Source organism: Rhinoderma darwinii, chromosome 4 (assembly GCF_050947455.1).
Source record: "Rhinoderma darwinii isolate aRhiDar2 chromosome 4, aRhiDar2.hap1, whole genome shotgun sequence".
NCBI classification, from domain to species: domain Eukaryota; kingdom Metazoa; phylum Chordata; class Amphibia; order Anura; family Rhinodermatidae; genus Rhinoderma; species Rhinoderma darwinii.
Window position 1 is genome coordinate 47370541 of NC_134690.1, and position 25395 is coordinate 47395935.

Genomic DNA, 25395 nt, shown 5'->3' on the forward strand with positions numbered 1-25395 from the left:
TACGACGATACCACCTATGTCTAGGTTTTTATGTTTTTCTACTTTTGCTTAATAAAAACAATGTTGAACTAAAATTATTTGTTTTTGCATCGTCCCTTTCCAAGAGCCATAACTTTTATTTTTCCATGAAAGTCTCTATATGTGGGCTTGTTTTTATCTGGGACTTTGGTATAATTTTGGGTTACATAGGACTTATGCCTGTGGCACTGCCTAATAGGCATATAGCCAGGGCAGGCATGGGGGTCTTTGTTAGACCCCCGGCTGCCATGGCAACTTATCGGGGGCCCGTGATCGCACATGTTGGCCGCCAATGGGTAACAGAGGGAGCATATTGACCGCGGCATTTAAGGGGTTAAGCGGTCGCGATCAAAGTAAACATGGATTGCTAATGGTAGAACAGGAGCCAGGCTGTCTTAAGACAGCCGAGGACCCACTCCAGCCTGCACAGGACACCCATGCAGGACTTAGACTAGGCCACTGTGAAATGGCACAGCCTAAAGCCCGTTAGTGACCGCTGTGAAAAGGCGTATTGGTGGTCAGTAATGGGTTAAAAAGTATGAAAATTTGAAACTATTTATTGCTCCAATACATTTTTAATAATAAAAAAAAGGAAAATAAAAAAAACAATGAAGCAAATTTACACAAGTGAGTTTTTAAAAAAAAATAAAAAAAATCGTACCGTTTGTGTACACAGCTCCTATGCAGACTTGTGTGTCTCCATGTTTAAAGACTACACACACATTTTGAAGACATGTCATTACTTTCCCTCTTTTTATGCTAAAAAGACAGTAGAAGAGGGGGTGATGGAAGAGAGTAAAACATGACTGCAGGATCAGACTACACAAGAGGTGTTTGTAGTCTGTAACCATGATAGCAGCTGTATACACAAAACGGTGAGGTATCGGTAATCAAGAGGATATGCAAGCTGCTCCTTTTTACGTAACCCACAACTGTACTCGGCTAACTCTGGCGGTCTCATAGAGAATTAATAGAGAGGCAGCACACATGCGCGACCGCCACTCCGTTCATTCAGGGGACTCAGAACCCCCGTTCTCTTGATCCGTAAAGGTCCCAGCAATCAAACACTTATCACCTACCCTGTAGATATGTGATAAGATAAGTTGTAGTGGTGGGATAACCCGTTTAAAGTGGTTTTCAGGGACTCCAATATCAGATCCATTTGGGTCCGATTCCCATCACCCCAGCCGCAGACTGAAGGGGCTGTGGTGCTCCAGTGAAATAAATAGGACCGAGCTGCAATACAAGGCACTGCCACTACCAACTGTACAATGCCGTGTCTAGTAAACAAGAATCTAGTTCTTGCCATGTAAAGGGGTCTATCGTAATGACAACCTGTTCTATAATAGCTGCCCGGCGATCAGCTGATATGTCCGCCTCCCGGAACTTTCCCGCGATTATCGATTATTGCTTCGGCTGGCCAAGTATTTCCTCTGCAGTGCCTGCTGGATCAGAAATGTACTAGTATACTCTGGCAGTTCAAATGACTGGCTGACCATGTAATATGGACAGACTTGGTCTGCCAGAGTAGGAACTTCTCTTAGTGGTTTCCCACACTGACTCTTATTGGGTGGTTCCAAAAAGGGCATCTGGACCCGTTTGTCTTTATGAGACCACCCTTTTATGGATCCTTCCAGACTGATCAGCTGATCGTTACGTACTTAACTTCTGAACCAGACATTATGAGACAAAATGATGTAATTCTTCCTGATCACTTTAAATGTCCATATGTCAGCGCCAAGTCACCAATAAAATATGCAGATAAACAATGTCATCTGTGCAGGATGAGAGATATCTAGGTATTCTATTTTATCAGATGCACCTGCAGAGTTTTAACGCTTCATTTTTTTATTGGTGATAGATATATATATATTGCTGTATAGTCTCCTTCCAGCTGGCAGGGTAGCTCCCTGGTGGCATCATTGCCTCCTCCATAATGTAACTGTTCTGAGAACCTGTATAACGTGGTGAATGAATATCTAGATGTAGCGTACCATCAGGTCTGGGGTATATTGTCGACTGTGAATCGCTTCTCTATTTTTAGTGCGCTGGACGAGTAGGCAAGTGACTTTTTGTTGTTTAGAAATTAATACCCTCAAAATTTATGAATTGTTAAAGTTTCTCTCCCAATCCTCGGTCTCCGAGTGTATCCTGAAGCTTAGTCTGCCTACTGCTTGACTTGATCTCGCTCTCGCTCTCTCTGTCTGTCTCAGAGGCGTAGCTAGGTTCTCCAGCACCCGGGGCAAAGATTCAGTTTGGCGCCCCCCCCCCTGACCTCTTTCCCGACATCTCCTTCCCCCTCGCCGTGTATGTTTCCTGTACCAATCGACGTGTCATTGATTTTTATGTAACGCGAGCATAAAATTATTTGTACGTTTCACAAGCAATATGGTTCTATACACAACACCAGAACCAAGCTCAGTACATATATACAGCCCCAGAACAAATACAGCTCAATTTAGTGTAACCCCTGCCGTATAGGTGTGTACGGCGTAAAACTACAGCTCCCAGCATGGTCCGAACAATAGTAAGGATATGCTGGGAGATGCCGTTTCACAAAAAATAAATCCTATCATAATCATCTCGCTGCAGATCATACAGTGACTACAGTGCTGATTAGAGGCAGAATAAACATTTACATTAAGTGACTCACCGGTGACGTCTCAGATTCTAGTTCTTTTTCTCCATTTGGTCCAGACCTCTATGATGACTTCTCCCGATCCATTTCTGCAGTTTGCCGCTTACATGTCTTCAGCTTCTCACTTTTCCAACATTTCTGCACCTATAAATAAATATAAAGTTATCATTATACCACACACTACGCCCCTAAATATAATAGCGCCATACAATGCACCTCTAATTATAATAGCACCATACACCGTGTCCCACACACACCATGACCCCTGTAGATAGTGCCTACCATAGAGGCCCCTGTAGATAGTGCCCCCATATAGACCACCCCTGTATATAGTGTCCCACAAATAACTCCCCCTATAGTGCTCTACAGATAGCCCACCCCTGTATATATCACCCTGTAGATATAGCCCACCACTGTATATAGAGCTCTACAGATAGCCCAACCATGTATGTAGCCCCCCTGTAGATATAGCCCACCCCTGTATATAGTGCTCCACATATAGTCCACCCCTGTATATAGTGTTTCACAGATAGCCCACCCCTGTATATAGCCCCCCCCCTTGTACATATAGTCCACCCCTGTATATAGTGCTCCACAGATAGCCCACCCCTGTATATACTATATACAAGGGTGGGCTATCTGTGGAGCACTATATACAGGGGTGGACTATATGTACAAGGGGGCTATATACAGGGGTGAGCTTTCTGTGGAGCACTATAGGGGGAGCTATTTGTGGGATACTATATACAGGGGTGGGCTATATCTACAGGGGGACTATATCTACAGGGGGACTAGATCTACAGGGGTGGGCTAGCTACAGGGCTGGGACCATATCTACAGGGCTGGGACCATATCTACAGGGCTGGGACCATATCTACAGGGCTGGGACCATATCTACAGGGCTGGGACCATATCTACAGGGCTGGGACCATATCTACAGGGCTGGGACCATATCTACAGGGCTGGGACCATATCTACAGGGCTGGGCTTATATCTACAGGGCTGGGCTTATATCTACAGGGCTGGGCTTATATCTACAGGGCTGGGCTTATATCTACAGGGCTGGGCTTATATCTACAGGGCTGGGCTTATATCTACAGGGCTGGGCTTATATCTACAGGGCTGGGCTTATATCTACAGGGCTGGGCTTATATCTACAGGGCTGGGCTTATATCTACAGGGCTGGGCTATATCTACAGGGCTGGGCTATATACAGGGCGACTATATCTACAGGGGGGGGGGCTATATACTGGGGTGGGCTATCTATGGAGCACCATATACAGGGGTGGGCTATATCTACAGGGGGCTATATACTATATAGCCCACCCCTGTATATGGTGCTCTATAGACAGCCCACTCCAGTATATAGCCTCCTGTATATAGCCCCCCTGTAGATATAGTCCCCCTGTATATAGCCCAGCAGATATAGTCCCCCTGTATATAGCCCAGCCCTGTAGATATACTCCCCCTGTAGATAGCCCCCCTGTAGATAGTCCCCCTGTAGATATAGTCCCCCTGTAGATATAGTCCCCCTGTATATAGCCCAGCAGATATAGTCCCCCTGTATATAGCCCAGCCCTGTAGATATAGTCCCCCTGTATATAGCCCAGCCCTGTAGATATAGTCCCCCTGTATATAGCCCAGCTCTGTAGATATAGTCCCCCTGTATATAGCCCAGCTCTGTAGATAAAGTCCCCCGTGTAGACAAAGTCCCCCCCGCAGATACAGCCACGCACTTCTATTACAATTTCAAAAAAAAAAAGAAAAATATTCAAACTCACCTTATTCCCGCTCCCACGCCGTCCGGCAGCCATGGAGACCTGCTCTCTTCTGCGCAGGTCTCCAGGGGGTTGAACACAGCGTCTATGAAAGGCGCTGATTGGCTGGGCAGGATGACTTTCCCTGTCAGTCAGTCAGCGCCACTGGTACAAAAGGTACCAGTCGCTTCATTCGTGGAGAGGCGCTGAATGGCCGGGCACGGAACGTGCCCGGTCATTCATTGCTTCTAATTGTACCTGTGTCCTTGCGACACAGGTACAATTTTATAGTGCAGGAGGAGGGGGCGCTGACGCCCCCCTCTGAACTGCGCCCGGGGCACGTGCCCCGCCTGCCCCCCCCCCCTAGCTACTCCCTTGGTCTGTCTCATATCTATCTCATATCTGTCAGTCTATCAATCATCTCATATCTATCTGTCTATTTCTAAAATGTATGTATCTAATATCGGTCTATCTCATATCTATTTCTCATATCTATCAACTCTGTATACATTTTTTTGTCTATCTGTACATATATATCTATTTATGCTCAAATATGTTCACATCAGTTATCATTTTTCTATTTTCTTATATTCAATGTTTAGGAAATTTATATTTAGAAAAAAAAAAACACTCATCCAGAAAACAAAAAATCCCCTTCATGGTACAATATGTGCTCTCTGCTTAATCCTTCGCTCTGACCTCTCTGTTTAGTCGTCTTAATGAACTGCTCAGTTCAGAAAACCTCTAATATAATTTATAGCAGGAATAAATAATATAGGGAAATACATGACAGAGCTGTTTTCTTAGCAGGATTCTCTTGCAATGACCATAAATTCTCGCAGTGAAACTCTATTAGCTGACCTATGGAACCGATCCCAGTAATACACGTCTTCATCAAGTACCGGCCATCCATTGTCTACGGATCGTCCATTGGAACGGGACTAAGCCAGTAATGCCTGGACAAGTCATTTCATTCCCACTGACCGCAGTGCAAGTCAATGAGGAATTACCCGAGACACCGAACCTATTAATAATTGACATCAATAAATGGCAGAGGTTGTTGTGATATGGAGGTCTCCCTAGTTATTCCGCATATGAAATACTCTCCGGCTGCAACACAACATATTTGATACTTGAAGGGTTATTAGTGAACCTGGATGGTCGTCTTGCATGCAACCTGCTGTTTGGAGATAAACTGAACCTGGAGCTTCTCCGTGTAAGTTATCAGTGGGGGTAAACGCTGGTGAAGATTGGGGGCACCGATGATTTTTAGATACAAGTTAAAAATAGTCACGATTCTTATTCATGTCTAGAGACATCTCATAAAATACTTTTACTTGGAATACCCATAATGATGAATAGCGTCTCCACATGAATCATCAGTTTCAGTGTAACCAGGGTTAAATGGGTTTTTAGAAACCCCATTTTAAAATGCGGTGAAATCGATGCTGCTTTATATCAGTGCAGGTAAAATGGAGCTGCCGGAAGTCTAGACTGGATTTCATTGTAGAAAACCCTCAGTTAATAAGGAACAAAAAAAATTCCATTCACTAACAGCAAGTAGAGATCTTGAAACGTGAAATGCTTGTATACAAAGTTACTATGCTTAAAAAGGTACGGTCATCTCTTCCGACACGTCTGTTGAAGCAAATACTTGTAATCCCCATAAAATTTTAAATTCTGGGGCATCTTATTTTTTTAAGAGTTCTGCATTGTACCATTCCTCTGTTATTCCTCCTGGAAATGTTTGAATAAATGGACATCTAGGTGTTATCATTTTACTTCTGTTGTTTCTGTACAACCTGTACTGCCTTTCTCACCCTATTGACAGGGGGAATAGTAATGCCCAGTTAGTATTGTCTAGACCGGATTTTATTTCAGCAAACACACAGTTAATACGTTTTTCGGCCCATGGATGTAAACAAAAATGCTTCTATTCACTAAATGTGAACACAAAGCCCCTGTTAGTATCATCTCAATATATAAAGGAGTGTGATGGGAAATGCTTGTATACAAAGTTACTATACTTAAATAGGTCTGGACATCACTTCTGACATGTCTGTTTCAGTAAATACTTGTAATCCTCATAAAATAATAATTCTGGATCTTTTATTTGTAATTTTTTTAATAGCTCTGCAATGGGCCATTCTTCTGTTATCACTCCTGGAAGTGTTGGAATAAATTGACACCTGTGTGTTACCATTTTCCTTGTGTGGTATCTGTGCAGTCTGTCCAATCAGTGCTGTCATTCTCAGACTGCATAGGGACACACCCTATTGATAAGGGAATGGTAATTCCCAGTTCTTCATTTATGCATTTCTAGGAGGAATAACAGAGGAACAACACAATGTAGTTTTCTAAAAAAAAAAAAAAATGCTCCAGAATTGTTATTTCATGGGGATTACAAATACTTACTAAACAGACATGTCTGGAGAGGTGACTCTTTCAAGAATAGATCATTTAACTCAGCAGTATCAATAACCATGTCTGTGTATCTGTAGAATATCATACAGGACATTCATAGCCTTTAATAGCTCTCTACCATTTCCAATATATTTTATCACCAGAGGAATTCATTACAGTAGTGATGCACAGATAATGTCCGCTGAAGTATACCCACGATGTGGAGTCAAAAAAACATAGGGATTAAAAATAAAACATCAGAATGTAATCCTAGAATATAATTTAGGTGTATGATGTGTAGCGGACACATTCAAGGTACTGCAATCCTCCTCCTCCACAAAACCTAAAGCCAGAGCTGATTATTCATTCAGATTTCCAGCGATATACTTTATAGTAAGTAATGACCCCCTCATAAGCCTAATTGTCAGGTAGTGCCGCGCCTTCACCTAATACCGCTTGTAATGTAGAGATTAATGAATGCTAGTAACATCCTCTCCCCCATAAGTGGATGTTTCATTGTGACCTGCCATTGTATTGTGTGGTGATTGCGGCTACCAGTCCATGCACAGCGTAAAGAATTACAGTGAAGGACCGCCATAGGATATAATGGTAGACAAATAATGGTACACAAATCAAGGCAATGAATATAATAGCCGTCCAGGGTTTTGCACGGCATGCCGGCCATTGTATCTTCAATCCATCTCTGATTGTAAAAAATAAAGAAATGTATAACCAATTTCTGTGCAGCAGGTATATTGTGTTTTTATAGAGCTGAACATTACAGCAATCATGAAAACGATGGTATAAAAGTGGGTCATGTTGCTCTAGGGTTTATGGAGGGAAGTTGAGCAGTGGCAAGTTTTCCCTACTTTCCCCTGCCGATTCCCTGTCCTGTCTAATGATATGGCGCAGGGCTGAGAAGACTGACTAGGTGGGGGTCCGCTTGTTCAGTTCGGTATGCGCTCATTTAAAAAAAAAAAAATAAAAAATTAATAGAAAAAAATGTAATAAAAATTGGAGTGTGTGAACAAAGCCTTGGGCCATGCTCCGCAACATATCCGTGCGGAATAATGAGCATTCTGCGAATTTTAGAATGTACAACATGCTCATTTTGGCAGCGGATTCCACACTGAACCACCACGGATTTGCTCAGCTGAACGGAATTTGAAACATCCTGCAGGAGAGGACAACTGAAGAACTTAGAGGGGGTTTTGGACTCTTTGCAAAATCCCAGTATAAGCTGCATATGGCTAAAAATAAAAATTAGTACATATTAACTTTTCAGCTCCCCCACCACTACTGCACCAAGGATTCACATGGTCTCTCGCTGTAATGTGCCATCCATATGGACATTGCTGCTGCACTGTCATTGATTGGTTGTCAGGGTCCTGTGTCGAGTACGACACCTCATTGATGCAGCCAAATAATCAAAGGTCAGTGGGGGACATCCGGAGTGTGGGGGATTTGAAGAGGTATGTGCCTATTTTTTAAAATTTTTGGCCATATGCAGCTTATACTGGTATAACGGTAGGAAAACCCATTATTTTTTTAGTTGACTGTACTATAACAACACAATATAAGACTCGAGGATAATAAAATATTGGTACTTCTATACATTAAAGAAGCACTCCAGCAATTTTTTTTTTTTGTTTTGCCTATATAGTGCAGCACAGGCTTTTGTTAATGAAAAATGTAGTGGCTCTTGTGGATATCTTGTGTATACCTGTTCTAGTTGATGCGCCATTTATGGGTTGTCTGTCTTCTTGGTCCCTTCTTCCTCTATGATAATGTTCCCCTAGTGCAGACTACATTTCCCATCATGCCTCTGGCTTTGTTGAAGCAGAGGGGGCGTGGGTTTCTTCACACTGTACTTGCACTGTTCGGAGTCCTATCTAAGTGCAGCAAGTGATAGATCAGTGACATAGAACTTCTGTCCCATAACACTGCAGAATCTGTGTATCCTATGTGATGCAGCTTCACACTGCTCTCTGCCTCCTAAAAGTGATCGGTTAGAGGAGCATAGAAATACACTGGACTCTCTGCACACAGTATTTACAGATAGTATAAGACAGTTATGTGAGTCATTTGAAGTTTATAACTCTGTAGCTAATCATTGTATGGACTGCTGCAGTGATCTATCATCAAAAAGTTAATTTATTTCAGTAATTCAATTAAAAAAGTGAAACTCCATATATTCTATAGATTCATTACACACAGAGTGATCTATTTCCAGCATTTTTTCTTTTAATGTTGATTATTATGGTAACAGTTATTGAAAACCCAAAATTTAGTCTCTCAGAAATTAGAATATTATATAAGCCCAATTTCAAAAATGATTTTTAATACCGAAATGTTGTCCTACGGAAAAGTATGTCCAGTATATGCACTCAATACTTGGTCGGGCTCCTTTTGCATGAATTACTGCATCAATGCGGCGTGGCATGGAGGCGATCAGCCTGTGGCACTGCTGAGGTTATCAATGCGGCGTGGCATGGAGGCGATCAGCCTGTGGCACTGCTGAGGTTATCAATGCGGCGTGGCATGGAGGCGATCAGCCTGTGGCACTGCTGAGGTGTTATGGAAGCCTAGGTTGCTTTGATAGCGGCCTTCAGCTCGTCTCTATTGTTGGGTCTGGTGTCTCATCTTCCTCTTGACAATACTGAAGATTCTCTATGGGGTTTAGGTCGGGCGAGTTTGCTGGTCAATCAAGAAGAGTGATACTGTGGTTATTATACCAGGTATTGGTGCTTTTGGCAGTGTGGGCAGGTGCCAAGTCCTGCTGGAAAATGAAATCCGCCTCTCCATAAAACTTGTCAGCAGAGAGAAGAATGAAGTGCTCGAAATTTTCCTGGTAGACGCTGCGCTGACTCTGGACTTGATATAACACAGTGGACCAACACCGGCAGATGACATGGCCCCAAACCATCACTGACTGCGGAAACTTCACACTGGACCGCAAGACACTTGGATTGACGCCTCTCCACTCTGGGACCGAGATATCCAAATGAAAAGCAAAATTTACTTTCATCTGAAAACAGGACTTTGGACCACTGAGCAGCAGTGTTGGTCCACTGTGTTATATCAAGTCCAGAGTCAGCGCAGCGTCTAGCAGGACATTTCCTAGCACTTCATGCTTCCCTCTGCTGACAAGCTTTATGGAGATGCTGATTTAATTTTCCAGCAGGACTTGGCACCTGCCCACACTGCCAAAAGCACCAATACCTGGTATAATAACCACAGTATCACTGCGCTTGATTGGCCAGCAAACTCTCCTGACCTAAATCCCATAGAGAATTTATGGGGTATTGTCAAGAGGAAGAGGAGACACCAGACCCAACAATGCAGACGAGCTGAAGGCCGCTATCAAAGCAACCTGGGTTTCCATAATACCTCAGCAGTGCCACAGGCTGATCACCTCCATGCCACGCCGCATTGATAACACCTCAGCAGTGCCACAGGCTGGTCGCCTCCATGCCACGCCGCATTGATAACAGCTCAGCAGTGCCACAGGCTGATCGCCTCCATGCCACGCCGCATTGATAACACCTCAGCAGTGCCACAGGCTGGTCGCCTCCATGCCACGCCGCATTGATAATACCTCAGCAGTGCCATAGGCTGATCGCCTCCATGCCATGCCGCATTGATGCAGTAATTCATGCAAAAGGAGCCCCGACCAAGTATTAAGGGCGTATACTGTACATACTTCTCAGTAGGACAACATTTCGGTATTTAAAAATCATTTTTTAAATTGGGCTTATATAATATTAAAATTTTCTGAGACACTAAATTTTGGGTTTTCATTAACTGTTCCCATAATCATCAATATTAAAAGAAAAAAATGCTGGAAATAGATCACTCTGTGTGTAATGAATCTATATAATATAGGAGTTTCACTTTTTGAATTGAATTGCTGAGATAAATGAACTTTTTGATGATATTCTAATTCATTGAGAAGGACCTGTATATGCCTGTTGTAATCCTGTACTTCACAGGAAGTCATATACACAGGGCAGACTGACCTCCTGTCTACACATGACACCATGGTCTATTATGGTGGTCAGACTGAGATTACATATGTGCAAAAAAGTATAAAAAGAGTGCCACTTTTAATTCGAATGAATATATTTATGGGATTGTCAAGTTTAGACATTCCCTTTTTGTTAGACTTATCTCCTGGAAATAAGATGAGGGGTGCGCTCTTGGCGCTGGGAGCCTTGGGAAAACAGTCAGTGAAATATGTGGGCTATATGTGTAAAGTAAGGCACTTCGTAGTGAGAGATGCTTCTTGTAGACGCTCTACTATGCTATTCATGAATGAGATCCCCCCTTAGAATGCTTTAATAGGGCAGTGACAATGGTCGGTATAAATAATATCTCGGGGATATTCACTGCCATAATTCTTCTCTGGGGTCCAGAGTTTGAACTCATCCGTGGGTCCAGGGTTCGAATCCCAGTGTTTTGCCTTTGTTTCCTGTTTTCCAGTTTTTTTCACCACATTCCAAAAACCGTGAGATGTCATTTGGCCTCCTATGACGATAACCCTGGTGTTTGGATGTATTTGTGAGATAAGGGGATTGTGATCTCCACCGTGCGCAGGTATTGTAAGTGCGTCCCCGATGCTGTGCTACAGAATCTGTCGGCACGATATAAATACTGGCTGATATATGGGTAATGAACAATCGGCAGAATTCTTGAGAAATGATCCGTGTCTCCTAGAAGTAGGTAAGAATTCCTTCTGATGTTTTTCTTTTCAAAATCAGCCAAGCCTGGCACTCCATAATCCGCAGAGGGTATCTATTTGGTAGTCTGTGCAGAGACTTCTATTCTGCAGACTTCTTTACCAGTCTGCTGTCATACGTGACTTGTCAGGCGCCAAAGTGACTTCTAGGTTATAATGTGTCGTAATTGAGTGATCAGAACACTATTGATCTTCCAGTCCATTTAATTCTGTCAAGATCGACATCTCTCATCAGCTGAAGGGTCTGTGTGTCAGCAGAAAGTCTCCATCATTTGGAGCACAGATAGTTTTCTTTTTTTTTTCCAAATTGCTGTGAGAGTGCAGTTTGTAATGATCGCATGTCTGTTCCACAAATACAAGGTCGCTGAGTCTGCCTGATATACTGCAACCGCTTAAAAAGTCCTATTTTCTCTCCTGTTTTACTAAATATTTGGATTCCCCATGAAATAATAATTCTGGAGCGTCTTTTCTCAGAAACCTGCATTGTTCTGTTCCTCTGTTGTTCCTCCTAGAAATGTAAGAATAAATTGATAACTTAATGTTACCGTTTTCCTTGTCAATAGGGCGTGTCTCTACCCACATTGTCCAATCAGTGCTGACATTGTCAGGCTGTGCTTCCTGTCCATGGGCACTGGGATAATGGGGGTGTAGAGTTAAGTTTGTGTTGTAGTGGAATTTGCCCCAACAGAAATACCTATAACCTTCCTCTAAATATAAACAAATGCTGTAATATGACCAATTATTACAGCCGCATCACATAACTGACGTGACAGCCACAGATTGCATCCATGACAGCCGCAAAGTCTCTTATGGCGGCTACAATGTCCCCTCATGCCAGCCATGACAACCACAGATTGCCCCTATGACCATCACAAGGCCCAATATGCCAGCCACAATGTCCTCCCATAACAGCCACATTGCCCCCCCCCCCCCCATGAGCGCAGCCCGCGCTTTCCTCCTGCGTCGGGCAGACTTATTGTCTGCTTTCTTGCTAGTGTTAAATTACATCTGCGTGCTGAGGATATGAATAAGATTGAGAGTGCCAATTACTGGGCCTGGGCACAAGGCCCTGATGCACAAGCCTAAGGCCCTGTTCACACTGAGCTTTCTTTGGTGCTGGTTTCGACGCAGAAACCGCGTAGGAATCAGCCCTAAAAACCGTCTGAAATCACTCCATATTTATTTCAAAGGGAGGCAGAGGTATTTTTTGTTTCACTTAGCGGCTTTTGGGAAAAAAAAGTGGCATGACCTTTTGTGCTGTGGCTCCCACTCTGACCTCCCATTGAAATCAATGGGAGGCAGAATAAACCTGAGGCGCTCGGTTCCAATCTCTTTTCACTCTCGGTCCTTGCATTAGCTTCAATGGCCACGAGTGAAAAACGCAGCGAAAAAGCACAGGCCGGTCAAAATCTGCCTCAAAATTGCTGAAGGCAGAATTCTGAGGCAGATTTTTTTCTGCCTGCAAAAAAAAACTGTGTGAACCGTGCCTAACAGCACCACTGTTCTTGTCTGCTGGCAATACACTGCTAACTATGCTTGCTGCTGTACCGGTTGACAGGCAACAGTATAACCTCACTGTAGTAGTGCTTGTACTGGGTAGGGCACTATTCTTACACATTAAATGGATGCCCCCCCCGTTGGATAGTGAGGTCGCCCAGTGAAGTCATTTAGCAAGGCCGTGGGTGGGAGACGTCCACAAGTTACCTGATCTGCAGATCTAGACTTTTTTTTTTCTTTTTGTTTTTCTAAACTTAAGTTTTCAGACTCAGACTTTTTCCTTTTTTAATTCCTTCCCTGCTCTCCTTATCTGAGCACACTGCAGATTTTCCCTATGCTGATTTCTATTCTCTTTCCTTTCTTCATGTTGACTGTAAGACAAAAAAAACCTCCTTACCTGTAGATGCCAATTAGTCAGACACCTGCTGTGCCGAAAATCTGGTTTGAGCTGAGCCCAATTCCGAATGAATTCCCACATTACTTGAATTGTTTTATTAGCAAGAAGCCGACTTCCTCGCCGTCTTTGTCACTTTCTTTGGAGTAGATACGCATTTGAGAAGATAAGAGTTTGGTCTTCTAAGATATTATTAAAATCTATGGGACAGGGAGCTTGAAAGTTTCACGGCAGTCTGAACCATGAATACGTTTCTGGGTTGCCATTGCGGCAAAACACATGAGAATGTAAAGATGTGGCACAGAAGAAGGTGATATTGGCTTCGGTTTCTTCCCAAAGTCATGATTCTTAAAAAAAGAAGAAAATTCATGTCTTCAATTCGAAGATCAGATCACTTGAAGGTACAGGCCCAAAGCCTAAGGCTGCACAACCGAGATATTCTAATGACAACATGTCCTATTCTGGTTTCTGTCAGGTGCAGTGTTGTCATAGGGACCTTCTGTGGTTTCACATTACCAAATACATTGATGTCACTTCATATACCATCACTATCCTAGCCAATTTGGATGTAGATATTAATTTATTTGGTCATTTTAATCCACACAAGGTCTCTATAGCAACACCTGACAGAAATCAGAAGGTGACATGTCATCAGAATATCAGTTTTGCAGCCTCAGGCTTTGAGGCCTTTTATTTTAAGCGATCATATGATATAAGATGTGCATTGCAAATTGAGACTTTTGACCCTTTGTACTCCACTCTCACCACTTTGGTTAAAAGGGGCATGGTTTTGCAAAAGAGGATGGGGCCACTAGGGCCCGACAAATTTATTATAAGTTACACCAGAAAACTTGCGTAAATTGTGCTCACCTCCCCTCGGGTCCAATCGGGCTCCTCAGCATGACGCAGCTCATACAACGTGCTAGCGCTAGGCAGCATCAGGACGGCATAAAAGACCCTAATTCTGCTTAGCGTTAGGACCCTGTATGAGCCGTTGAATGCTGAGGGCGCCTGAGGGGGCATGGAGGAGAGAAGAGGAGCAGTTTGGGGAGTGGGCATGCACCTCTTTATAATTCTGTCGTATCTTACCCCAGCATAGCGGATAGCTAAGACTGTAATAAATCTGCCCCTTTGTGTTTCAATTCCTCCCAGTATTACATCTTTTCTTAAGTCAGTGAATGAAGGCATTAGTCGGCCGAAAACCTATTGTGATCGTGTTCTGCTTACCTCGGAGAATGGCTTATAACAGTGAATCAACGCTCTCACTTGTGGCCATCTGTATACGTATGGGCAGCACATGATCAGGATAGATTTTCAGCCTTTGGGTTTAAACAACAAATGACTATTCACTGACAGCAAGCAGAGATATTGGATACGATGAGTAGTTTAAATACGAAGCACATTAGAAAGTTGCACAACTTGGCTGCCGCAGTCACATGTTGATACAACATGTCAAAGCTGCAGTATTGATGGGGAACCCACCTATAGGTGGCGCTATCTATTTTTGCTTGTAGCCCTTTAGGGAGCAACATCAGGTGTTTTATAACAATCTTTATTAATGGGGGTGTCCGGGATTAGAAAAAACTTCTGTGGTTTTTTTTTCTCACGAAGGAGTGCCAGATCTGCCCAAAGGCCATTCTTGGTATTGCAGCTCATCCATATTCTAGTTAATGGGGCTGAACTGCGATACCAGACACAGATTATGGCGAAGAGTGGCTGTTCCTGAAAAAGAAAGGAGACCCTTTCTCCTAATCTGGGACAACCTCATTACGGTTTACGTGAACCATAGAAGGGACAAGGGAAGATAAATAATACGCTGCGGTCCATTTGTCCGTAAAAAAAATCTTTTGCGTCCATCCACGTGTCATCAGGATTCACGGATCCACAAAAAAAAACAACTGATGTCACCACTTTGTGAAGCCGCAAATCCAGATTGTAAAATGACTTGTCCTGAGTTTTTTCGGCCCCACACGGATCCCTGAACCTCACGGTCGTGTGCATGAGGCCTGAGAAAATGGAAGCGAGGAATAAAACTAAATGCTGCATAAAAAAATCAACAATAGGGAGAGTTTGCAAAAAAAAAACAAATGAACTCTTCAGGATGTGCTGGATTTGAGATGGGTCCATTTCACTGTCTGCCAGGAACGGATCATGTTATGAAATGATGTAATTTACATATAAATAGTTCTTGTATCCATCGATCTGTCATTCATAATTCTGATGACAACATTGCTAGTTTAACCCCCAAGAGCCACATTAAAATTGGAAGAACTGAACCAATAGCGCTTCTTCTTCTTTATTATTTAAAGGGAACCTGTCAGCAATTTTAAAGGTCTCAAAACTGCCGACAGGGCAATAGGGGGGAGGAAGTTGGCATTTCAAACGCACGTTTTTTCCCCGTTCATGCAATTTGCAAGACCGAAACAATAATATTTAGTTCCCCCGACTCGCTGAACGCAAGTGCCAGTGAGGCAGGAATTGATGTACAAGTGCTCCTACGCTGCACGCTGCAAGCACATCCCCTCTGTTCTGACTGGCGGCACGGGCAGAGCAGCGGGTGGCACTTGTGACTGCCGCGATGGGGGGATTCAAATGACGTTTTCTCGGGTCATCAACTTGCATGACCAAGAAAAAAGGCGCGTTTAAAATTCCCTTCCCACTAAATCACCCCGTCACCAGTTTTGAGGCCTCACAAATATGGTCCGTTTCCCCTTAATATGTGTCACCTGTAAATAGAATTGGTGCACAGTTCGGTCCCTCTAGGCATATTACTTCCTCAATGATATCACTGGTTTTGGCCTTAAAGTCTATGGACAACATTGGATCCATTTCCTTTTCTTGCATGTATTATGGGGGGGGGACGACGACGACAGACAAAATAATTATATAATTGGTTTTCTTAAAAAAAATGTTCAGGGTTTGGCTTCTGCAGCTTAATACAGTACAAGGTGCTGGATGCCGTTCACTATCAATTCTGCCAGACAAGCTCCCTGTCCGCTCGTCCTGTAACACCCCCTGTCTTCTCCTGAATGCTCAGTCGCATGTGTCAGGGCCTTTTACAGTTACCGATATTCGGCCGGTGCAGCGACCACGATAATATTTTAGTTTTCGAAACCGATACAATCAGCAGATGATCGAGCTTCATCTGCTGATCGCTGCCCTGTTTACACCGGGCAATTATCGGCAATGAGCATTCTATGAACACTTGTCTGCCCGACAATCGCCCAGGTTAAGCAGCAAAACTAGAAGTCACCTCACTATAAGGGTATGTGCACGCGCTTACTAAAAAACGTCTGAAAATAAGGAGCTGTTTCAAGGGAAAACCGCTCCTGATCTTCAGCCGTTTTTTAAGTAAACTCGCGTTTTTCTCTGTTTTTTACGGCCGTTTTTGGAGTTGTTATTCTATGGAGTCAGTGAAAAAGGTTCCAAAAATGGCTCAAGAAGTGACATTCACTTCTTTTTCGCCTTGTAGGAACAGCACACAGTTTTTCCCATTGAAATCAATGGCCAGATGTTTGGAGGCGTCGGTCCGATTTTCCGGCCGAATATAAGCCGTGTGAACATACCCTAACAAATATGTGTACCTCCTTGTGTTCCAATTCCAGATGCTGAAAACCTGTACAGACGTATTACTTCTCACAGTTCAGACTTTACTACATTGGTATCCAGTCTAGACAAACCTATGCGCTATACGGCCTGTACTCCAGGCTGCTACATTACCTGCACCGATACATTGAAACAAACTATCCGTTCATGGCCGCAGAAACTCTCATTGCTAGATATAGGAAACAGACTGCCCCTCCCTCCCGGCTTGATCTTTACACTAGACTAAAGGAGATCGGCTCTATAGAATATTTAACTGCTTCCCTTAATAATACATTGGGCTCTTTCCAGGCTATCTGGGAGCCGTGGGACACTTGGTGCGCTTTGACCACGAGGAATTAAGTTTGCTTAGGAGCCCACGAGAGCGGTGCTGAAGACCCTGGACATCCATGTTTATCCCTGCCTTACCACCCATTGTTCTTTCTCCTTGTGTTATCCTTGGTATTTTTTATATTTCTACCTGTTTTACTTCTCTTTTTTGCTTTTACTGCACATGGTTTATGCCTAGATAGCTCCCAATGCAAGATGTTATGTGAAGTGCTATGCGTTCTTCATCTGATTATTTGCCTTGACCTGTTTTTAGTATGACTATTGGCAACTTATTTTTTTTGTACTGCTCATTATTCTTTATAAACTTATTCTTCGATTATGTAAAACCTTTAATAAAAATAAGTTAAAAAAAACCCCGAAATAAAACAAACTAAGGGCTTGTTTACACGACCCTAGTATACGTCCATGTGACGGCCGTTAAAACAACGGCCGTCACATGGCTGCATGTATTTCAATGGGGCAGTTCACACAGCTGTTTTAACGGACCATGTGAAGGGTCTGTGGAAAAATAGGACATGTCCCTTTTTCTTCTCTCTTCACAGATCCCTCAATAGACTCAAGTCTATGAGGGTTCCGATGAGTGCTCTGGCAAACCGGAGCCCTAACAATGGCCTCCTGTCTGCCAAGTATGGAGGCCTTTTAGGTCCCACCCGAAAGCGGGCCTTAAAAGGCTTCCCGCCGCATGAGGAAGATGGCTCAGGAGCTGAGCCTGCGACATCAGCCGCTGGTGTCAGCTGACACCGTGCTGTAACGGCAGGGAATGGAGCTAGCTCTCATCCCTGCCAATAACCCTTTAGATGCCGCGAGCAATAGCGATCGCGGCATCTTAGTGGTTTGTAGCGATTGGCATCGACACAATGTGATCATGAGGATGCCGATCATTGCTATGGTTACCGGAGGCCAAACAATGGCCTCCTGGTCTGCCATGTACGATAGCCTATTAGGCCCCGCCCAGAGACTGGACCTTATAGGCTTGCTGTCCGTGAATGACTGACCGCTCTAATGCATTGCACTACGTGGGTAGTGCAATGTATTAGAGTAAAGATGACAGGTGCAGGCCTTCAAGTCCCCTAGTGGGTCAAAAAAAAAAAGAAGTTAATAAAAAGTTGAAAAAAAGTGTAAAAATAAATGTTTCGAGTTCATAAAAATAATAACCTCCTTTTTTCATATAAGTCTTTTATTATAGGAAAAAAATGAAAATGTTAAATAAGTACACATATTTCGCATCACCGCTTCCGTAACGACCCACGCTATAAAAATGTTATTTTTCCTGCAAAAAAATAAAAAACAATGCCAGAATCACTATTTTTGGTCACCCACCCCTTCCAAAACATGGAATAAAAAGTGATGAAAAAGTTGCATGTACCCCAAAACAGAAACAATAAAAACTACAACCCATCTCGCAAAAAACAGGCCCATGCACAGCTTTTTTGAATGAAAAATAAAAAAGTTATGTCTCTCAGAATATGGTGACACAGAAAATAATTTATTTTTATAAAAAACTGATTTTATTGCACAAACGCTGCAAAACATTAAAAAACCTATATACATATGGTATTGCCGTAATCGTATCGACCCGCAGAATAAAGTAAAATTGTCATTTATTGCCCACGGTGTACACTGTAATAAAATCTGAATAAAAAAATTGTCCGAATTACTTGTTTTTGATCACCTTGCTTGCCAAAAAATTTAATAAAAAGTGATCCAAAAAAATTGCATGTACCCCAAAATGGTACCAATGAAAACGACAGATTGTCCCGCAACAAATAAGTCCTCGCACAGCTCCGGGGAGAAAAAATAAAACAATTCTGTCTCTCAGAATATGATGATGCAAAATGTACAGTGTGTCCAAAAGCGGATAAGAATGGGCGCCATTTATCAGTGCAACACTGGCCACATATCTACAAATTAATATTTAGTTACCCTATTATTTTACCCTCTTATTATATCCTGATGTACTCCGCACAGCTTACATATGCCCCCACATTATAAATTGAAATACTAGTAAAACCACAAACAGAACAACTGCCAAGCAAAATCTGCGCTCTAAAAGCCAAATGTCGCTCCCTCCGTTCTGAACCCTACAGCGTGCCCAAACGGCAGTTTACGTCCAGATATATGGCATCGTCATACCCGGGGGAACCCGCTTAGCAGTTTATGAGGTATTTGTTTTCAGTGGCACAACTGGGCACAACATATTTTGAACTAAAATGGCACATCAGCAGAAAATTGCAATTTTCACTTTGCACCATCCGCTGTGCATTAATTCCTAATGACAAAAACACATGTGGGGGCAAAATGCTCACTACACCCCTTAAATTGCCTTAAGGGGTGTAGTTTCCAAAATAGGGGGTCACTATTTCGGGGTTTGTTTTACTATTAGACCTCAGAGCCCTGCAATTGTGGGCCAATGCTGTGAAAATCACCAAAATAGACCTCAAATGCGCATGTTGCTCTTCACTTCTGGGCTCTGTCATATGTCCAGGCAAATGATAAATGGCTTGAGGGGTGTAATTTTCAAAATGAGGTCACTTCTTGGGGGCTTCCACAGTACTGTGACCAATCCAGCAAAATCTGCATGCAAAATAGCGCTCTTGCCCTTCTGTGCCCTGCCGTGTGTCCAAACGGCAGTTTATGACCACATGTGGGGTATTACCGTACTTGGGGGAGAAATTGCTTTACAAATGTTGGGGGGCTGTTTCTCCTTTATCCCTTGTGAAAATGAAAAAATGCAACTTTTTTGTGGAAATAATGTTGATATTCATTTTTACGGCCTAATTCCAATAAATTCTGCAAAGGACCAGTGGGGCCTAAATCCTCACTATACCCCTAGATAGATTCGATAAGGTGTGTAGTTTCCCAAATTGGATCACTTTTGGGGGGTTCCTACTGTTTTGGCCCCGCAGGCACTTTGTGAATGTGACATGGCACCTGAAAACCATTCCAGCTAAATTTGAGCTCCAAATGGTGTTGCTTCCCTTCTGGACCATGCCGTGTGTCCAAACAACAGTTTATTACCACATATGGGGTATTGCTGTGCTCAGAAGAGCTTGCTTTACAAATGTTGCGGTGCTTTTTCTCCTTTATTTATTGTGAAAATGGAAAAATCTGAGCTAAAACTAATTTTTTGGGGAAAAAAACGTAGATTTTCATTTTCACAGCCTAATTCCACTAAAGTTAGCAAAAAACCTTTGTGCCCAAAATGCTCACTATACCCCTCGATAGATTCCTTGAGGGGTGTAGTTTCCCAAATGGGGTCACTTTTGGTGGGTATGCATTAATTTGGTCCTGCAGGGGCTTTGCAAATGTGACATGGCACCTGAAAACTATTCCAGCAAAATTTTAGCTCCAAAAGCTAAATGGTGCTCCTTCCTTTTTGAATCCTTCTGTGGGTCCAAACAGCAGTTTATTACCACATATGGGGTATTGCTGTGCTCCGAAGAGGTTGTTTTACAAATGTTGGGGTGCTTTTTCTCCCTTATTGTGAAAAATTAAAACAAATCTGAGCTAAAACTACATTTTATTAGAAGAAAACATAGATTTTCATTTTCACGGCCTAATTCCACTAAATTCAGCAAAAAAACCTGTGGGGTTTTCTTCTGAGTCCTGCTGTGTCAAAACATACGTTTATTACCACATATGGGATATTGCCGTAATCGGGAGAAATTGCTTTTCAAATGTTGGGGTGTTTTTTTTCCTTTATGCCTTGTAAAAATTTACATTTTATTGGAAAAAATCTGGGCAATAAATATTGAGTTGCATTTATCTAGTAAAACCTTCTGTGTTACAAAGGAAAAAAAGGATTAAAAATGAATTTCTGCAATAAAAATTAAATTTGTAAATTTCACCCCTACTTTGCTTTAATTCTTGTGAAACACCTAAAGGGTTAATAAGCTTTCTAAATGTTTTGAATACTTTGAGGGGTGATTTTTTTTTAAATTGGATGATTTATGGGGGTTTGTATTGTATGGGCCCCTCAAAACCACTTCACAGCTGAACTGTAAAAATAGCCTTTTGAAATTTTCTTGAAAACGTGCGAGATTTCTGCTAAAGTTCTAAGCCTTGTAATGTCCTAGAAAAATAAAAGGATGTTCAAAAAATGATACCAATCTAAAGTAGACATATGGGGATGTTAATTACCACAAATTTTGCGTGGTATAATTGCCAGTCTTAGGCTGGGTTCACACGACCTATATTCAGGTGTAAACGAGGCGTATTATGCCTCGAATTACGCCTGAAAATACGGCTCAAATACGTCGGCAAACATCTGACCATTCATTTGAATGGGTTTGCCGACGTACTGTGCCGACGTACTGTGCCGACGACCTGTCATTTACGCGTCATCGTTTGAAAGCTGTCAAACGACGACGCGTAAAATGACTGCCTCGTCAAAAGAAGTGCAGGACACTTCTTTGAAACGTAATTTGAGCCGTTCTTCATTGAATTCAATGAAGAACAGCTCAAATGGTCGGCCGTCAAAGATGCCTCGCATAATGCGAGGAGGAGCTTTTCCGTCTGAAACGTCGCAGCTGTTTTCTATTGAAAACAGTCTGTAATTTCAGACGTAAAAGCCAGCTAGCGTGTGCACATACCCTTAGAAGCAGATACATTTAAATTTAGAAAAATTTGCATTTTTTAAATGTTTCACAAAATTTTGTTGTTTTTCACAATTAAATACTGAACGTTTAGAGCAAATTTTACCAGTAACATAAAGTCCAATGTGTCACGAGAAAGCAGTCTCAGAATCGCTTAGATAGGTAAAAGCATTCGAGTTATTACCACATAAAGTGACACATGTCAGATTTGAAAAATGGGGCTGCGTCCTGAAAGTGACAACTAGTCCACCTCCTTAAGGGGTTAAGGTGATATTACACGGCCCGTGTATACAAGGGCCAATCATCGAGACAGCTCGTTGATTGGCGCTCGTTTGCTCCGTTCACAAGGAGCTAGTATGGGGACGAGCGCTCATACATTATCATCATGTCAGCAGCGCGTCTCCCTGTCTACCAGGAAGATGTGCTGCCGACAATGATAATAGTTTCGGCATTTAAAACTATGCAATCAGCCGATGAACAGGCGTTTGCTCGTTCACCGGCTGATCGTTGCTTTGTTTATACAGGGTAATTATCGGGAACGAAAGTTCTGTGAACGCTCGTTTGCCCGATAATTCGCCCGTGTAAAAGGGCCTTAACTCGCAGAAGATTGTCTAGACTGGATATCGCGATTGAAAGTTCTCATTAGGTTTGTTCGTGTTCTACCGCACATGACTGTACACAGAACTTACTGACAGCAAGTAGAGATCTTGACAATTGTGAGAAATTGATACACAAAGTATATTAGAACATTGTAGAACTTTTCATTATACAACAATTAAGCTTCATTTACATATAAACAGAAAACACTTTATCCTGGCCATGTAATCGCGTCAAATTAGTGGAAGCCGCAACATTTTCCTCTCCGTGAAATAAAATTCGGGAAAATATCAAAACCAACCTAAAAGCTATCATTTCAAACATAAAAATTATTTTTTTAGCTTTTTACCCCCCGAGTTGTCTTTCTTTCTCTTTTCTTAACACCTCCATTTGTGCAGCCACCAGGCATTAAAGAACCTACAGCCGAGAATAATCCCAATAATACATAAGCTTTATTTCCATTGTGCTGGCAGTGCGAACCCCGACTGCTGCGGGTTAAGTAGTCTGTTTGTATTTGTGGTTTTTATTTCTTCCCCTTAAATGCGCATACAATACAGCAGAGCTGACGCGTTGTTATTTCAAGTATGTAAAATGTAAAGTGCGGGAACTTAACCTTTTGTGTCGGCGTGAATGCCCAGAACAATGCGCCACTGTGATAAACATCCGCACCTGGCCGCAATCTGCAATGCTTTCCATTTACACCTGGGAAAAAGTCTTTCCTTTACGTTGTCATTCTATCCCTAAACCTTTACCGATTGCTTTTAAATGGCCGTGTCAGGCTGAGAAGATAAGTATTGTATCTCGTGTAATTGACGTTGCCCAGTAAACGTTTTTGGTGTGTGATTGTGTTATAGCACATAACGGGAATGTTCCGGCTTTTACGAGGTGTCATTTAAAGATTTGGGGGTAATCGCAGCGTCCGCGCGCTCATATCTCAATTTAGCCGTTTCAGTGGGCCTAAGCACAGCCGGACTTAATCCCTGTGAGGATTTCTGAGCATGGCTTCTGGCTGCGAGGTGTTTTCATCTCAACTTATGGTCGGATACAGGACTGAAATTCTGTCGCTTTTGGCTGTGATTGGGAAACCGTTGAAATGCAGATCCAAACGCTTGTGGATTAGGTTGTAGATGTTGTTCCGTTCATCTGAGGAAAATTGTTTATTGAGGATGCAGATATGGGGTCTATTTTAGGCAGCGTTGGCACTTGAGGTGCTGGTAATAACCCTTCCTTTTGCCTGGATTTGGAAAAGGTTTTTCAGATTTGGAATTCGGAGGTAGAAGTTGCACTGGGGTCCTGGTGCCTGAGGGTGCTCAAGGGACCCTCTGCTACATAAGGTCCTAGAAATGGCATATTGCAGATTTTGCATTGAGGCCCTTGAGCTTTAGGCCCTGTTCACACAGTTTTTTTGCAGGCAGAAAAAAATCAGCCTCAAAATTCCTTCAGGAATTTTGAGACCGATTTTGACCTGCCTTCGTTTTTTTGCCACATATTTCGCTGCGTTTTTGGCCCGCGACCATTGCAGCTATTGCAAGGACTGCAGGTGAAAAACGTTCTGAAACGAGTCCCGCAGGATTTTTCTGTCTCCCATTCATTTCAATGGGAGGTCAGAGACATGCCGCTTTTTTTTCCCGTGAGAGGCTAAAAGCCGCCCGGGGGAAAAAAACTCCTCTGCCTCCCGTTAAAATCAATGTGGGGCGATTTCGGCAGTTTTTTCGTTCTGATTTCTACACAGTTTCTGTGTCAATTTGAGCACTGAAAAAACTGTGTGAACAGGGCCTTAAGGTGCTCATGTGAATCTGGGGCAGCTGTCCCACCAGTCCCCCCAGCTCCACCACTGCAAAACCTTCTTCCGTGTCATTTAGATATGAGGGGGCACAGATTTATTATCTGTTCCCGGTTATCGGCCTCTTCATGCTAGGGATGGGATGACTGTATTGTTCATCAGTGTGGTTACGAACTGGTCAACATCCCGCGAAACACTTCTTTATCTCACATATCTATAAGCATTTTTATATGCCTAATTTATCAAGAGGTGTACGCCACTTAATAAACTAGGCGTGTTTCTTTCCGTCTGTGCGTCTGAAAACCAAATCTACACCACCTTGGATCTTAGGCCAGTGTTCTGGTGTAAATTATAGTTCATTTATTAGGCGGTGGTGTCCCCTCCCCTATTGATAGGCCCCACCCACTTTTTAAACTGGTGGAGACTGTGTTGAAATGCAAACTTCAAAATTATTATTTTTTTAGCAAGAGGCACGTTTTTGTTCAAATGTCAACCTTTTTACACCGGAAAAACGACGTAGAGAGCTTCATAAATTCCAACCATAGTGTTTTCTTGCAGTGGTCGGCAATTCTTACAGGATCCAACTGAATGACCGTTCATGTAAATGGACTGCTCGAGTCCACCAAAGCGAGAACCACTGCTTGTTAGCGGCTCTGCTCTGGCTCTAGGTGGTCCTAAGCAGGGAAGCCCACACTAGTATTTCCGAGTACCCTAATTCAGTGAATATTAAGCGGTATCTTCCGGGTTGTTCAAATGTTTAAAAAAACGGCTGCAAATGTCCTAAAGTAAAAAAGAAATCCGTACTCACCTATTCTTTCCTCCGCGATCCAGTGTTGATGCTCCGGCGGTCCTCCCGGGGATTGTCTACATGCGGGCCTCATGTGACTGCTTCAGCCAATCATAGACCTCAGCGGTAATGTGTTGTATTCCTGGCATGAATGCTCAGTGATGAAGGCCATGATGCCAGGAATATCACATGTCACTGCTGTTCCCTCTGATTGGCTGCAGCGGTCACATGCTTCCCACATGTAAAGAATCACCA

The 25395-nt window shown here is 42.8% G+C and overlaps 1 protein-coding gene across 2 annotated transcripts in view; it reads left to right on the forward strand.

Annotated features, from left to right (window-relative positions):
- NBAS (NBAS subunit of NRZ tethering complex) overlaps positions 1–25395 on the forward strand; it is a 655156-nt gene that overhangs the window by 346337 nt on the left and 283424 nt on the right. The window lies entirely within an intron of this gene.